Consider the following 15,609-nt stretch of genomic DNA (forward strand, 5'->3'; position numbering starts at 1 on the left):
TTTTGTGGGCTTAGGAAGGTGGAATATGCCATCCAGAGCAACTGCTTTGGCTGGTTTCGGGTTGAGCAACGCTGTTAGGAGCCTCCTGATGAGGTGAGGTAGCTCGGCGTCCGGAATACTGTCCGCTATACCCCTGATCTTCAGGTGTTTTAAGCGGCGCTTATCCTCCAATGTTGCAAATCTCAGCTCATTGAGTTGATGTTGCCTCCTAAGTTCTCGGACCTCGTGTTGCAGCTCTGATATTTGGCCTTTTTGGGTGTCTGTGGTTCCCTCCACAGCTCCCAGCCGGCCGCTCAAGCCCTGCAAGGTCTCTCGGATTGATGCCACATCTGCCGCTATTTTACTGTGGTGATCCGCCATCAGCTCTCTTATGGCCTCCATGCTGACAGGTGTGGAGGGTGTAGCAGGTGGTTTTGGCTGCATTCGAGCCGGTCGTGGTTGCTGCTGGGTCGGGGTGGTACCCCCTTCCTCGTCATCCGACGTCCCGTCATAAAAATCAGAACATCCACCGTGGAGGGACGCCATCTTGGAATTCGAGGCTTCTGCGGCCTGCTTCCATAGCTCGCCAATGTGCATTCCCGACTGTTGTGTTTCAGGTTTTAGTTTTTTGGTTTTCCGCCCCATGGTGTGCTGGTAGGTGTTGGGGTCTTCTCTGGGCAGGTTTGGTCGGAGGTTGGGGGTTGAAAATCGATGTTTAGGGTTGTATTGGTGCGGAGCTCGGCGGCCATGCGACTTCTCGCTTCAGTAGTTAGGACACACCCCCCTAGCCCGCCAGCTTTTACCATACAAGCTGGTGGAGTCTGAGGCATTCAAAAAATGTGTAGGTATTGGGACACCGCAGTGGAAGGTACCCAGACGAAATGTCTTTTCACAAAAGGCAATCCCCAACCTGTACTCGATTGTTCAAAAGGAAGTAATGGCATGTCTGGCACACAGTGTTGGGGCAAGGGTCCATCTGACCACTGATACCTGGTCTGCAAAGCATGGTCAGGGCAGGTATATCACCTACACTGCGCATTGGGTAAACCTGCTGACAGCTGCCAAGCATGGAATGCGTGGCTCTGCAGAGGAGTTGGTGACACCGCCACGACTTGCAGGCAGGCCTGCTGCCACCTCCTCTACTCCTCCTACTCCATCCTCTTCCATAACCTCCTCGGCTGTGTCACGCCGTCTTGGGTTTGACTTGCTTGAAAGCAGAGAGTCACACCGGACAAGCACTCCTGTCCGTCCTGAACGCACAGGTGGAAAAGTGGCTGACTCCGCAGCAACTGGATATCGGCAAAGTGGTTTGTGACAACGGAACAAATTTGTTGGCGGCATTGAAGTTGGGCAAGTTGACACATGTGCCGTGCATGGCACATGTGTGTAATCTGATCGTACAACGCTTTGTGCATAAGTACACAGGCTTACAGGACGTCCTGAAGCAGGCCAGGAAGGTGTGTGGCCATTTCAGGTGTTCCTACACGCCCATGGTGCACTTTGCAGATATCCAGCGGCGAAACAACATGCCAGTGAGGCGCTTGATTTGCGACAGCCCGACACGTTGGAATTCAACACTCCTAATGTTCGACCGCCTGCTCCAACAAGAAAAAGCCGTTAATGAATATTTGTATGACCCGGGTGCTAGGACAGCCTCTGGGGAGCTGGGATTTTTTTTGCCACGTTACTGGACGCTCATGCGCAATGCCTGTAGGCTCATGCATCCTTTTGAGGAGGTGACAAACCTAGTCAGTCGCACCGAAGGCACCATCAGCGACATCATACTGTGGCAAATACAGCCACTATATATTGTCCTGTATGTATAACCAATGTTAATGTATGTGTATACCCCTTTAAAAGAACCAAGCGTGTTAGATATTAGGTTTACTATGGTTCAGGGGGATGCTAGCATTCGTATGCTGACGGCATAAAAAATCGCCAGCGTTTAGGTAATCGTTTCACGAATGGTGAATTTCAACACCATTCATGAAACAAACAAACTACCGAATGGAGACCACACACAGGAGGTTGTGTGGCCCCCATTAAAGATTGCAACAATGTTGCAATCGGTATTTAAGAGGATTCAGGGTGGCCATCGTTCGACTACCGACCATGCGGTGGTCGACCATTTTGGATCCTTTGTTCGTCCAGCGGTATTTGGTCGTCGAGCGCCTGGAACTAAAATCGGCTACTCGATGGCACGAATACTGCTGGACTTCCAAGCCGTTCGGGAGCCCCGGTCTTTCGGTAAGGTGGTCTCCTAAGCTCAATCGGTAGTTTGAAGCAAGCATAAGTAATATATGTATTTTGTGCGGCGTTCGGTTAGATGAGCTGGGATCAGAGCGGTACTTTCACGAAATGTGCGCTCAGACCCCAGCTATCTACCGAATGTCCAACCATGTTAATATACCGAATATTACCCAAGTTATGTATTTTAAATGTAAATTGTCAGTTCTGCTGCACGAGGGGATAATCCACTTAACTGTATATTTCAGTGGGAGTATCCCTCTCGTCCAGCAGTGCCTGATGGGAAAAATGCAATGTATGATGGGAGAAATGTGGGGAATGCCTCTGCTATGTCATTATGGAAACCCCTTGCATGGGGACCTGCATAAATGCTGCAACTTGGAATAAAGCACTCAGTTGACTCCCAGCCTAAGTCTCGTCTAGTTCTTGGGAGGGAAGGATTCGTATTACGCTACCTGGAATATTGTATGCTGTACCTGCCTATGCTGATTATTACCTGTGTTCCTGTATACCAGCGGAGATCTTGCAGATGGTACTGCCTCTCCGCTACAATTGGTGGCAAGCGATGGGATTTCAACTACCCAGCAAAGCAGCGTTCGGCGGAATCCTAAACGAAAGCAACAATTCGTGGGTTTATTTATTCGGTGGGAACCGGAACCCGGGAACACGAGGAAACTCACGAACGGCCGTTAAATGAACACAGATTACACGCTCTTAAAGAGAAGTACGCTGAAAGAGCTGTTGGAGGCAAGAGGAACAACAGCCAGCAGCAAGACAAAGGCTACACTCATAGCAGAGCTAATGGAAGGGGACAGAGCTGCAGCTGCTGCAGCACCTCCAAGGGAGGAAGAGCAAACGGAATTTGAAAGGGAGTACAGAAGCAGGATGGCTCTGTTCTCCCCAGCAATAGCTGACCAGATGGCTGACAGGGTTTACAACGATGTGCAGGACTACATCATGCTTCGAAGGTCGCAGATGACCCCCCAAACGGGAGCCACATCACCTGTTCAGATCCTACCAGGGAAACCAAAAATTCCCTACCAAGCTTTCAAAAGCTATACAGAAGCCGATGGAGAGGTAGACGACTACCTGCAGGACTTCGAGAGACTATGCCATTTGCACAATATCAGCGCGGAGGATCAGGTACCCCTACTGGCAGGGAAATTATCTGGTCGCGTTGCAGAGGCATATCATGCCGTACCAGATGAGGACAGCACAAACTATGCCAAGGTAAAACAGGCCATTCTAGCCAGGTATGCAATTACCTCAGAGGCCTACCGGCTAAAGTTCTGAGAACTTAAAAAACTACCCAGGGACACGCACACAGAATGGGCACATTGCTTACAACGGGCAGCCATGGGGTGGTTGGAAGCCAACGGCTAATCGTTTCACGAATGGTGAATTTCAACACCATTCGTGAAACAAACAAACTACCGAATGGAGACCACACACAGGAGGTCGTGTGGCCCCCATTAAAGATTGCAACAATGTTGCAATCGGTATTTAAGAGGATTCAGGGTGGCCGTCGTTCGACTACCGACCATGCGGCGGTCGGCCATTTTGGATCCTTTGTTCGTCCAGCGGTATTTGGTCGTCGAGCGCCTGGAACTAAAATCGGCTACTCGATGGCACGAATACCGCTGGACTTCCAAGCTGTTCGGGAGCCCCGGTCTTTCGGTAAGGTGGTCTCCTAAGCTCAATCGGTAGTTGGAAGCAAGCATAAGTAATATATGTATTTCGTGCGGCGTTCGGTTAGATGAGCTGGGATCAGAGCGGTACTTTCACGAAATGTGCGCTCAGACCCCAGCTATCTACCGAATGTCCAACCATGTTAATATACCGAATATTACCCAAGTTATGTATTTTAAATGTAAATTGACAGTTCTGCTGCACGAGGGGATAATCCACTTAACTGTATATTTCAGTGGGAGTATCCCTCTCGTCCAGCAGTGCCTGATGGGAGAAATGCAATGTATGATGGGAGAAATGTGGGGAATGCCCCTGCTATGTCATTATGGAAACCCCTTGCATGGGGACCTGCATAAATGCTGCAACTTGGAATAAAGCACTCAGTTGACTCCCAGCCTAAGTCTCGTCTAGTTCTTGGGAGGGAAGGATTCGTATTACGCTACCTGGAATATTGTATGCTGTACCTGCCTATGCTGATTATTACCTGTGTTCCTGTATACCAGCGGAGATCTTGCAGATGGTACTGCCTCTCCGCTACACATACCATTTGTTTTCTTCCTGGAGCGTGCCCTGCGAAGAGTGCTGGATCAGGCCGTAGATGTGCGTGAAGAGGAAGAGGAAGAGGAAGAGTTGTGGTCACCATCACTACCAGAAACAGCCTTATCAGCATCGCTTGCTGGACCTGCGGCAACGCTGGAAGAGGATTGTGAGGAAGAGGAGTCAGAGGAGGAATGTGGCTTTGAGGAGGAGGAGGAAGACCAACCACAAGAGGCATCCCAGGGTGCTCGTTGTCACCTATCTGGTACCCGTGGTGTTGCATGTGGCTGGGGGGAAGAACATACCTTCATTGAGATCACTGAGGAGGAGGAATGGGAAATGAGTAGCTCGGCATCCAACCTTGTGCAAATGGGGTCTTTCATGCTATCGTGCCTGTTGAGGGATCCTCGTATAAAAAGGCTGAAGGAGAACGACCTGTACTGGGTGTCCACGCTACTAGACCCCCGGTATAAGCAGAAAGTGGCGAAAATGTTACCGAATTACAACAAGTCGGAAAGGATGCAGCATTTGCAAAATAAATTAAAAAGTATGCTTTACACAGCATATAAGGGTGATGCCACAGCACAACGGGAATCTAACAGGGGAAGAGGTGAAAGTCATCCTCCTCCTCCCACGACCACGCCGGCAAGGACAGGACGCTTTAAAGACGTGTTGTTGATGGAGGACATGCAGAGCTTTTTAAGTCCACCCTCAGAGAACGACTCGACTGACAGGTAGCAGACTACCTCGCCTTAACTGCAGATATCGACACTCTGAGATGTGATGAACCCCTTGACTACTGGGTGTGCAGGCTTGACCTGTGGCCTGAGCTATCCCAATTTGCGATAGAACTTCTGGCCTGCCCTGCTTCAAGTGTCCTGTCAGAAAGGACCTTCAGTGCAGCAGGAGGTATTGTCACTGAGAAGAGAAGTCGTCTAGGTCAAAAAAGTCTAGATTACCTCGCCTTTATTAAGATGAATGAGGGATGGATCCCGAAGGGACTGACAGTGGGCGATACATTCGACTAAAAAAGGCCTGATGAGATGAGCTGCCTTGGGCTAAAAATGGTCCACACGCTGCTGTATTTTAGCTCTGAATGCCGGTTGACTTGCGTGACTTATCCGCCACCAACTAAGGTTCAAGCCGCAATGTTTTAGGGCACTTTCTGCCTGGGAAACAAACATCAATTTTTATGGCCGCTGCTACAGGAGCGGCTGCAACAATACCTAATTTTTCAGGCATGTGTACATGCCTAATTTTTCGGCCCTCTGGTGCTGCACTGTGGCTTCAAAAACCAAACCAAAAAAGGCACATAACAGGGATTAAACTGATAGGAATAGTACTACTTAACACACCACTCCTATCTGGTGGCACATTAGATTGCACGTGCAGTGCCCCAAATTTGAAGTAGGAGGACCGACCAAGCATCTTTTTCCATCTCCCGGTTCCTAAAATCGATGCCATATACACGTCCCCTGATAGGGCGCCAGCTCATTATTCTCTTGGGCGCCAGCTCGTTATTCTCTTTTTCACTTCACTAGGGACACTAGCTAAGAGAAAGGGTGGCTGTGTGTCTGTGATACATTTAACTTTATATCACCTTATTGACACTTTAACACTCCGGTCTCCATACTCTCTGCCTATACCCATCTATTTAGAGGGAATTTCCTTGCCCCTGCCAATATTATATAATAGGTAATAGTATTACCATTATTACACAATTAGGTCTCTGAGGACAGGTGTCAATCCATATCTGCCAAGTGACCCTATGTAGGGGGAACAGTCCCTATTCTGCTCTGTGTCAGTGTGTATCAGGGATCATTAGGATAGGTGTCAATCCATATCTGCCAAGTGACCCTATGTAGGGGGAACAGTCTCTATTCTGCTCTGTGTCAGTGTGTATCATGGTCTCTGAGGACAGGTGTCAATCCATATCTGCCAAGTGACCCTATATAGGGGGAACAGTCTCTATTCTGCTCTGTGTCAGTGTGTATCATGGTCTCTGAGGACAGGTGTCAATCAATATCTGCCAAGTGACCCTATGTAGGGGGAACAGTCTCTATTCTGCTCTGTGTCAGTGTGTATCAGGGGCTCTGAGGACAGGTGTCAATCCATATCTGCCAAGTGACCCTATGTAGGGGGAACAGTCCCTATTCTGCTCTGTGTCAGTGTGTATCAGGGATCATTAGGATAGGTGTCAATCCATATCTGCCAAGTGACCCTATGTAGGGGGAACAGTCTCTATTCTGCTCTGTGTCAGTGTGTATCATGGTCTCTGAGGACAGGTGTCAATCCATATCTGCCAAGTGACCCTATATAGGGGGAACAGTCTCTATTCTGCTCTGTGTCAGTGTGTATCATGGTCTCTGAGGACAGGTGTCAATCAATATCTGCCAAGTGACCCTATGTAGGGGGAACAGTCTCTATTCTGCTCTGTGTTAGTGTGTATCAGGGGCTCTGAGGACAGGTGTCAATCCATATCTGCCAAGTGACCCTATGTAGGGGGAACAGTCCCTATTCTGCTCTGTGTCAGTGTGTATCATGGTCTCTGAGGACAGGTGTCAATCCATATCTGCCAAGTGACCCTATGTAGGGGGAACAGTCTCTATTCTGCTCTGTGTCAGTGTGTCTCATGGTCTCTGAGGACAGGTGTCAATCCATATCTGCCAAGTGACCCTATGTAAGGGGAACAGTCTCTATTCTGCTCTGTGTCAGTGTGTATCAGGGATCCTTAGGATAGGTGTCAATCCATATCTGCCAAGTGACCCTATGTAGGGGGAACAGTCCCTATTCTGCTCTGTGTCAGTGTGTATCAGGGTCTCTGAGGACAGGTGTCAATCCATATCTGCCAAGTGACCCTATGTAGGGGGAACAGTCCCTATTCTGCTCTGTGTCAGTGTGTATCAGGGATCAATAGGATAGGTGTCAATCCATATCTGCCAAGTGACCCTATGTAGGGGGAACAGTCTCTATTCTGCTCTGTGTCAGTGTGTATCATGGTCTCTGAGGACAGGTGTCAATCCATATCTGCCAAGTGACCCTATATAGGGGGAACAGTCTCTATTCTGCTCTGTGTCAGTGTGTATCATGGTCTCTGAGGACAGGTGTCAATCAATATCTGCCAAGTGACCCTATGTAGGGGGAACAGTCTCTATTCTGCTCTGTGTCAGTGTGTATCAGGGGCTCTGAGGACAGGTGTCAATCCATATCTGCCAAGTGACCCTATGTAGGGGGAACAGTCCCTATTCTGCTCTGTGTCAGTGTGTATCATGGTCTCTGAGGACAGGTGTCAATCCATATCTGCCAAGTGACCCTATGTAGGGGGAACAGTCTCTATTCTGCTCTGTGTCAGTGTGTCTCATGGTCTCTGAGGACAGGTGTCAATCCATATCTGCCAAGTGACCCTATGTAAGGGGAACAGTCTCTATTCTGCTCTGTGTCAGTGTGTATCAGGGATCCTTAGGATAGGTGTCAATCCATATCTGCCAAGTGACCCTATGTAGGGGGAACAGTCCCTATTCTGCTCTGTGTCAGTGTGTATCAGGGTCTCTGAGGACAGGTGTCAATCCATATCTGCCAAGTGACCCTATGTAGGGGGAACAGTCTCGATTCTGCTCTGTGTCAGTGTGTATCATGGTCTCGGAGGACAGGTGTCAATCAATATCTGCCAAGTGACCCTATGTAGGGGGAACAGTCTCTATTCTGCTCTGTGTCAGTGTGTCTCATGGTCTCTGAGGACAGGTGTCAATCCATATCTGCCAAGTGACCCTATGTAAGGGGAACAGTCCCTATTCTGCTCTGTGTCAGTGTGTATCAGGGTCTCTGAGGACAGGTGTCAATCCATATCTGCCAAGTGACCCTATGTAGGGGGAACAGTCTCGATTCTGCTCTGTGTCAGTGTGTATCATGGTCTCGGAGGACAGGTGTCAATCAATATCTGCCAAGTGACCCTATGTAGGGGGAACAGTCTCTATTCTGCTCTGTGTCAGTGTGTCTCATGGTCTCTGAGGACAGGTGTCAATCCATATCTGCCAAGTGACCCTATGTAGGGGGAACAGTCTCTATTCTGCTCTGTGTCAGTGTGTATCATGGTCTCGGAGGACAGGTGTCAATCAATATCTGCCAAGTGACCCTATGTAGGGGGAACAGTCTCTATTCTGCTCTGTGTCAGTGTGTATCATGGTCTCTGAGGACGGGTGGCAATCCATATCTGCCAAGTGACCCTATGTAGGGGGAACAGTCTCTATTCTGCTCTGTGTCATGGTCTCTGAGGACAGGTGTCAATCCATATCTGCCAAGTGACCCTATGTAAGGGGAACAGTCCCTATTCTGCTCTGTGTCAGTGTGTATCAGGGATCCTTAGGATAGGTGTCAATCCATATCTGCCAAGTGACCCTATGTAGGGGGAACAGTCCCTATTCTGCTCTGTGTCAGTGTGTATCAGGGGCTCTGAGGACTGGTGTCAATCCATATGTCAAGGTGTCAATATGTCATATGTCAGGTGTCAATCCATATCCATTGTGATTTATGAATGTTAGGTGATTTCTGCCCTTTATGGATTAAAACCAGACTCTGCATCAACTGTGTAATTTTCCATGGGAGTTTTGCCATGGATCCCCCTCCGGAATGCCACAGTCCAGGTGTTAGTCCCCTTGAAACAACTTTTCCATCACTTTTGTGGCCAGAAAGAGTCCCTGTGGGTTTTAAAGTTCGCCTGCCCATTGAAGTCAATGGCGGTTCGCCTGGTTCGCGAACGTTTGCGGAAGTTCCCGTTCGCCATTCACGAACCGAAAATTTCGTGTTCGCGACATCACTAATTTGTATGTATTTTATTGTATTTTTCTACCATGTGGCTAATGGAGTTTTGCCTCTGTCCTTGGAGATAATTGGATTACTTCCCAATTATCTCCAGGATAGAAGACTCTGTGGAACTGGTTTTGGGCAGAAAAGCCATGCTTCATTTGGTCGAATATGACTTTCCCTTAACGTTTTAACCCCTGAACCGATTGCCCTGATTTTTGAGTATGTGTATATTTCAAGCATGCTGATTCTGAAAATGTATGTTTTATGTGAATGACATGTATATTTTGGACGTTATTAATATTTTGTAAAAACTGTATTTCTCTGCCTGTGATAATTATATTACCCATTGTGTTCAGTAATCATATCACAGGCAGAGGGGAGGATTTTGTGTGGGAGTGTCTGTGTGTATTGTACGGATTGATTGGTTGTATTTCAAAACCCTGTGGGCAGTTCTATGTTTGTGGATTGTGAATAAAAGAGGTTGTATGTACCAGTGCAGTCCGTTCTGCTTGACCTCAAAACGAAGTGTCGTCTCGTTATTGGGGGAATTGTATTGTATGCTGATTGCCAGGAGTGTAAGCTGATTGTATGTGTGGCGAAACCGACCTCGCCACGTGTCCTTGGAGGGGGTTGATTGCCCGCCTCTTGCCTTTGGACTATGGACCAGACTTTATGGGAATGTGATACCCCAGATAGCCATACCATGGAGCCTATTCATATAATGAAAGACTATGGGAAAGACTTTAGCTCCATGGCAATTGTACTGTGTGAGTAGGATCTGCGTGCTATTCGGTAGTTTTGTGCGCGCAGATCCCAGCTATCTGGGGATAGGTGAAATGTCTGTGTGTTATGTGTAAATGTGACTTTATGTATTTTAAAGTGTTTTATGTCGTTTTGCAACCATGTGGTTAATGGAGTCTGCCTCTAGTCCTGGATAATTGGATTACTTCTCCAATTAACTCCAGGGCAGAAGGGAGGAAACCAGGGTGCATTGTGGGGATGTTTTTCTGCCAGCCAGGAGGGACAAAATATACTTTTAGTAACTTTTGAACCCCTGGTCGGATTCATGCCATTTTTTAATATGTTGTTTCCCTGAATGGATTGATTGTGGATATGTATTTTTATGTGAATGTGATGTATGGTTTTAAAGTTATGAAAGTTGTGTAAAAGTATATTTTGAACTGTATGCATAATGGGATTATGTGTCACTCTAAGGGGAGGGGATGTGTGGGATGTAACATCTATGTCATTGGTTCTTTTATGCCTCCCCCTGGGTGTGGCCTATATGTGTGAGTTGGAAATAAAAGCCAGGCTGGGTGAGCCAGTCGGGAGTTCCTGTTTAACCCTCAAAATGAAGTGTCGTCTCGTTCTTGGGGGGAATTGGATTGTAAGCTGACTGCCAGGAGTGTAAGCGGATTGTATGCTTTTCTTGTTCAGCTGTTCCAGTTCGGAGTGTTATTTCGTATCCAGATCGGGAGTTTGGTGTTCTGCAGTAGCTGTGCCTGTCTCTAGGAAAGGGGATTATCGCCTAAACGGATTTTATTCCCTTTTATGCTGAAACGGTCCGCAACAGTATGCTTTTCCTGTTCAGCTGTTTCCCGGGTTTGTGTGTTTCCTGTTCGGGAGTTGGAGGATTCGTGTAGTTTGCAGTTCGGGAGATTGGTGCTTACAGTAGCTGCCTGTGCATCTGGAAAGGTAAATATCACCTAAACGGTTTTTAACCTCCTGTGTGCAAAACGGTCCGTTATGCTTGAGAGCATTCGTATGCTTCTCCGGTTCGGTGGTTGTGGTGTCTGCTGCAGTGCTTGGAGTCCTCAGGAAGCGCTAGGAGCATTCTTCAATGGAGGTACCCAGTCGGGGTGCCCGTCGATCCGTTACACCATGATAATTCCTATTAATGATATTGTTGTTAAAAATTAATTCCTTCCGCTATGCTGAAGCTCGGCTAGGGTCACCGCTCATAGTCTAGAAAGGAGCCCTGGACGGGGGTCGGCGGGGGCTCTTTGTCACTCCTGGTATGGGATAAATGTATTGGCACACGCCTATTACTGTTAATAATTGCATTGTAAAAATGCAGATTACGAACATGTTGTGACTTATAATGCAACCCAGGGTACTATTATGTACTGTTTACTATTATTCTTATTGTATGAAAAATTCTAATAAAAAAAAAAGAATTCCTTAATATTATCCATTAATTATCCATTATCCATTAACAGCCCTTCAAATAGTTGGCACAAGGGAAGTGACCAAAACATATTTATTACAATACACAGTTAAAAATGCAGAAACGCTTTTCGCCTTAGGGCTTTCTCAAAATGGAATAACCATGAATCCCTATAATAAATTATAAAGCCCTGAGGTGAAACGCGTTTGTGGATTTTTAACTTGTTGTTATATATGGCCCCATCATATGCCAACCTATTCATGGATGGTTTCGAAACCAGACATGTATGCGCATGATTTATTCATTGCGCGTGCACCTGTCTGGTGGAGATTCATCGATGATGTTTGGCATATGGTGTGGCACCAGGCAAGAATTGGATTCATTTGTGGTGACATTCAGTTCACTATGGACTGTAGTGAAGTCACTATCCATTTCCTAGACCTTAACATCACCCGTTAGGGTGATGGTTTTCTTGCAGATCTTTATATCAAGCCCACTGACAGGAATAGTTTGTTAGAATTTACTAGTTTTCATCCACAGTGGACCATTCGTGCTCTCCCACGTAGTCAATATATTAGAGTAGCAAGAAATGTGTCAGACCCAATAACTCAACAACAGAGACTCACTGAGATGAGCAATAGGTTCCTTAGGTTCCTTATTATATAATGGGTTACTGCACCTTTAAGATCCTGATTCTATACCCGAGTAGGCTCCACGTCTTGTTTTTATATGTCATTTATACGTATGTTTTAACATGTGATTATAATTTTAAATTAACTTAATTGGACTTGGGTTATTTAAACACTGCTGTTATGTTGTATCCCTTATGCATGATTAAGGTTTTGCGGATCCGAAACGTCGCACTTATTTTTTGGTGAGGTGGTGAACCCACAAATAAATCTACCTTCATTATACTGGAGTGCTGCCTGTGTTTCTCTTATTTAGTATAAGTCAGTCAGTGTCAGTCAGTGAGTATCAAATAGTCAGTGTCAGTCAGCATGTCTGTCAGTATCAGTCAGTCAGCTTGTCAGTCATGATCGATCAGTCAGTCAGTCAGTGTGTCATGTGAGAATATTTATGGGGTGATAAATATTAAAAATAATATTTTGATAAAAATTATCAAACATTAATGTAATAATTTTTATTATATCAAAATTGATATATTGGCACTGTTACCCCGATTATATCAATTAAAAGCTGAGAATTACCCACTATTTTAATTCTCATAGATCCTGGAGTATTCATTAGAGGATTTATTTCACACATTAATCACAAATTAACTACAAAAATATAATTTATTGTGACAATAATAATATGTACCATGCGTGATAATAATCAGTGAATATTTAGGTATAACATATGTATACTGCAGTGGTGTACTACGGGGGGGGGAGGGCGGTCTGCACTGGGTGCCATCAGGCAGGGGGTCGGGCTGGCCTGGCTTGGGGGTCAGTGAGCTGTGTGGCTGCACCGGGCAGCCGATACAGCTCACACGCAGGGGCTGGGACTGGGAGCAGGAAACCTGGCTCAGCTGGCTGCACGGAGAGTTGGGGCGGAGCTAGAACGGCCGTGGGGGAGGAGCCAAGCTGGATGTGGGGGCGGAGCTAAATGCAGCCTCTCTCTGATCACACAGAGGGGAAGCAGGAAGGAGTCCCTGCTTCCCCAACTACAGCACAGGAGCCAGAGGGACTGAATCCATTCCTCCTCCAGCCCAATCTTACTGTAAGTGAGAGAGTGTGTGTGCTGTGTGTAACTGTGATGGTGACTGTGTGTGTGAGTGTGTGACTATCTGTGACTGTGTGAGTCACTGTCTGCCTGTGATTGTCTGTGTGACTCTGTGTGTGCGTGTGTGACTGTCTGTGACTGTGTGTGTGTGACTGTGTGTGTGTCTGTCTGTCTGTGACTGTGTGTGCAACTGTCTGCCTGTGTGTGTGTGTGGGGGGGAGAGACCGTCTGCCTGTGATGGTGTGTGTGTGTGTGTGTGACTGTCTGCCTTTGATTGTGTGTGTATGTGTGACTGTCTGCCAGTGATTGTGTGTGTGTGTGTGTGTGTGTGTGACTGTCTGCCTGGGATTGTGTGTGTGTGTGTGACTGTGTGTGTGACTGTCTGTGTGTATTTGTAACTGCTGTGTGACTATCTGCCTGTGATTGCGTGTGTGTATGACTGTCTGTGACTGTGTGTGTGTATGTGTGACTGTCTGCCTGTGACTGTGTGTGGGACTGTGTCTGACAGTCTTCGCCCTGCAGTGAGACGGCAGCCGGGATATGGTGTCATTGCGGCCTCTGCGTCATTACAAGGCATGCGAGGGACCTGTGCAGGAAGAGCACAGAGATCCCAGCAGCAACCACTGACCACCAGGGACTGAGGACCCACTCCAGCCCTTCTAGAGCAAGGTAGGGAGGCTGGGTGGACCTCTTATTTATTAAATGTGTGTATGTATGTAATGTTTGTGTGTGTATGTGATTGTATGTGTGTGGGTCTGTGATTGTGTTTGTGTTTATCTGTGATTATGTGTGTGATTGTGTGTATCTCTGTGTATGTGTTTAGTAGATTGCTCCCTTATTTAGTGTCCTTAAATATTGCGATCTAATATAAGGATAACAAATAAGGGATTAATCTACTAAACAACTGAAAATAAGAAAAGGGCTTTTTTAATTTTGATCCTTTAGCTGTTTAGTAGATAATTCCCTGAATTGGTGCCCGTATGCGAGATTTCCATATTTAAAGATACCAAATGAGGGTGCTGTTTAGCAGAGAGTTCCCTTGTAATGGACCGTTTTGCACACAAGAGGTTAAAAACCGTTTAAGCGATATTCCCCTTTCCAGATGCACAGGCAGCTACTGTAAGCACCAATCTCCCGAACTGCAAACTACACGAATCCTCCAACTCCCGAACAGGAAACACACGAACCCGGGAAACAGCCGAACAGGAAAAGTATACAATCAGCTTACACTCCTGGCAATCGGCATACAATCCAAATCCCCCAATAACGAGACGACACTTCGTTTTGAGGGTCAAGCAGAATCTGGCTAACTGCCCGGCTTTTATGCAGGTCTCCCACCTGGTGGACACTCCCCTAGGGGACCAGATGGAAGACTGGGACACAAAGGGTAAACGGACCAATCACAGACTTACACATTTCAACAATCCCACAATGCATCACAATCCCTCCCCTCTGCCCTGGAGATAATTGGGAAGTAATCCAATTGTCTCCAAGGACAGAGGCAAAACTCCATTACACACATTTTCAGTAAAAAGACATAAAATTACATACGGTTACATTTAACACATAAAACATACACATTCTACATATCCCCAGATAGCTTAGATCTGAGCGCACATTATCACCGAATGGCACTCAGATCACATACATACAGTTCAATCGCCATGGAGCCAAAGTCTTTCCCATAGTCTTTCGTTACACGAATAGGCTCCATGGCATGGCTATCTGGGGTGACGCTGTTCATACGGTTAAACTACCGAATGAACAGTTTGTCGGTTCCACTACCGAATGCAGAGGTAAGGGGCTGACGGCTCAGCGGTGTTCGCGCAATTAAGTGTCTGTTTTCCATTCCATAGTTTGGGCGCTGAACACCTCTGGCCGTTCGGGAGTTAAAATGGCCGCTGCCACGTGTTCGGCAAACAAACCAAGGCTACCCAGCGTTAATCAATTAAGCTGCGGTTAACCGCAGCTTCTGGGCGGTTAATTGACGGCACACTCCAGTTCCCAGGTGGTCCATCGTTCGGTACTTTGTTCAGTAGATTGAATCTACCAAACACCCCGGCAGAAAGGTACGAATAAACCTTTCAGCAGGGAAAATAACAGGTTTTAACTGCAGGGCCATAGTCTAAAGGAAGCAGGCGAGCAACCAGGCTTCTCCAGTGCACAGTGGCGAGGTTGGTTCCGCCACATTTCTCCCATTTACCAATCGTACTAACAGGGTATCGGACCTCCTGTCGATCAGTGCCCTGGTTAGTCCAGCAACCCACGCACAGAACACAATCAGCAGTACAGCCCCCCCACAATAAAGAGTTACTACACCTGGGGTAGTGGGTCGCTTGCCATTATCGGCTCTGGGGGGTACTAGTGCTCCGGATCGGTGGGTTGCTGAGTGGGCAGAGACCAGACTAAATTACGTAAGCTAATATATCTGGATATTTGCCTGGTATTCTATTTTTAAAGTT

At 46.9% G+C, this 15,609-nt stretch overlaps 1 protein-coding gene across 1 annotated transcript in view; it reads right to left on the bottom strand.

The window, feature by feature from the left end:
• Positions 1 to 268: 268 nt before the first annotated feature.
• PTK7 (protein tyrosine kinase 7 (inactive)) overlaps positions 269 to 15,609 on the bottom strand; it is a 436,928-nt gene continuing 421,587 nt past the window's right edge. Inside the window, exon 21 of the transcript XR_010086639.1 lies at positions 269 to 278. The gene's annotated coding sequence lies outside the window, so the exon portion shown is untranslated. The remainder of the gene's footprint in view (positions 279 to 15,609) is intronic.

This window comes from Pelobates fuscus, chromosome 2 (assembly GCF_036172605.1).
Source record: "Pelobates fuscus isolate aPelFus1 chromosome 2, aPelFus1.pri, whole genome shotgun sequence".
Classification (NCBI taxonomy): Eukaryota; Metazoa; Chordata; class Amphibia; order Anura; family Pelobatidae; genus Pelobates; species Pelobates fuscus.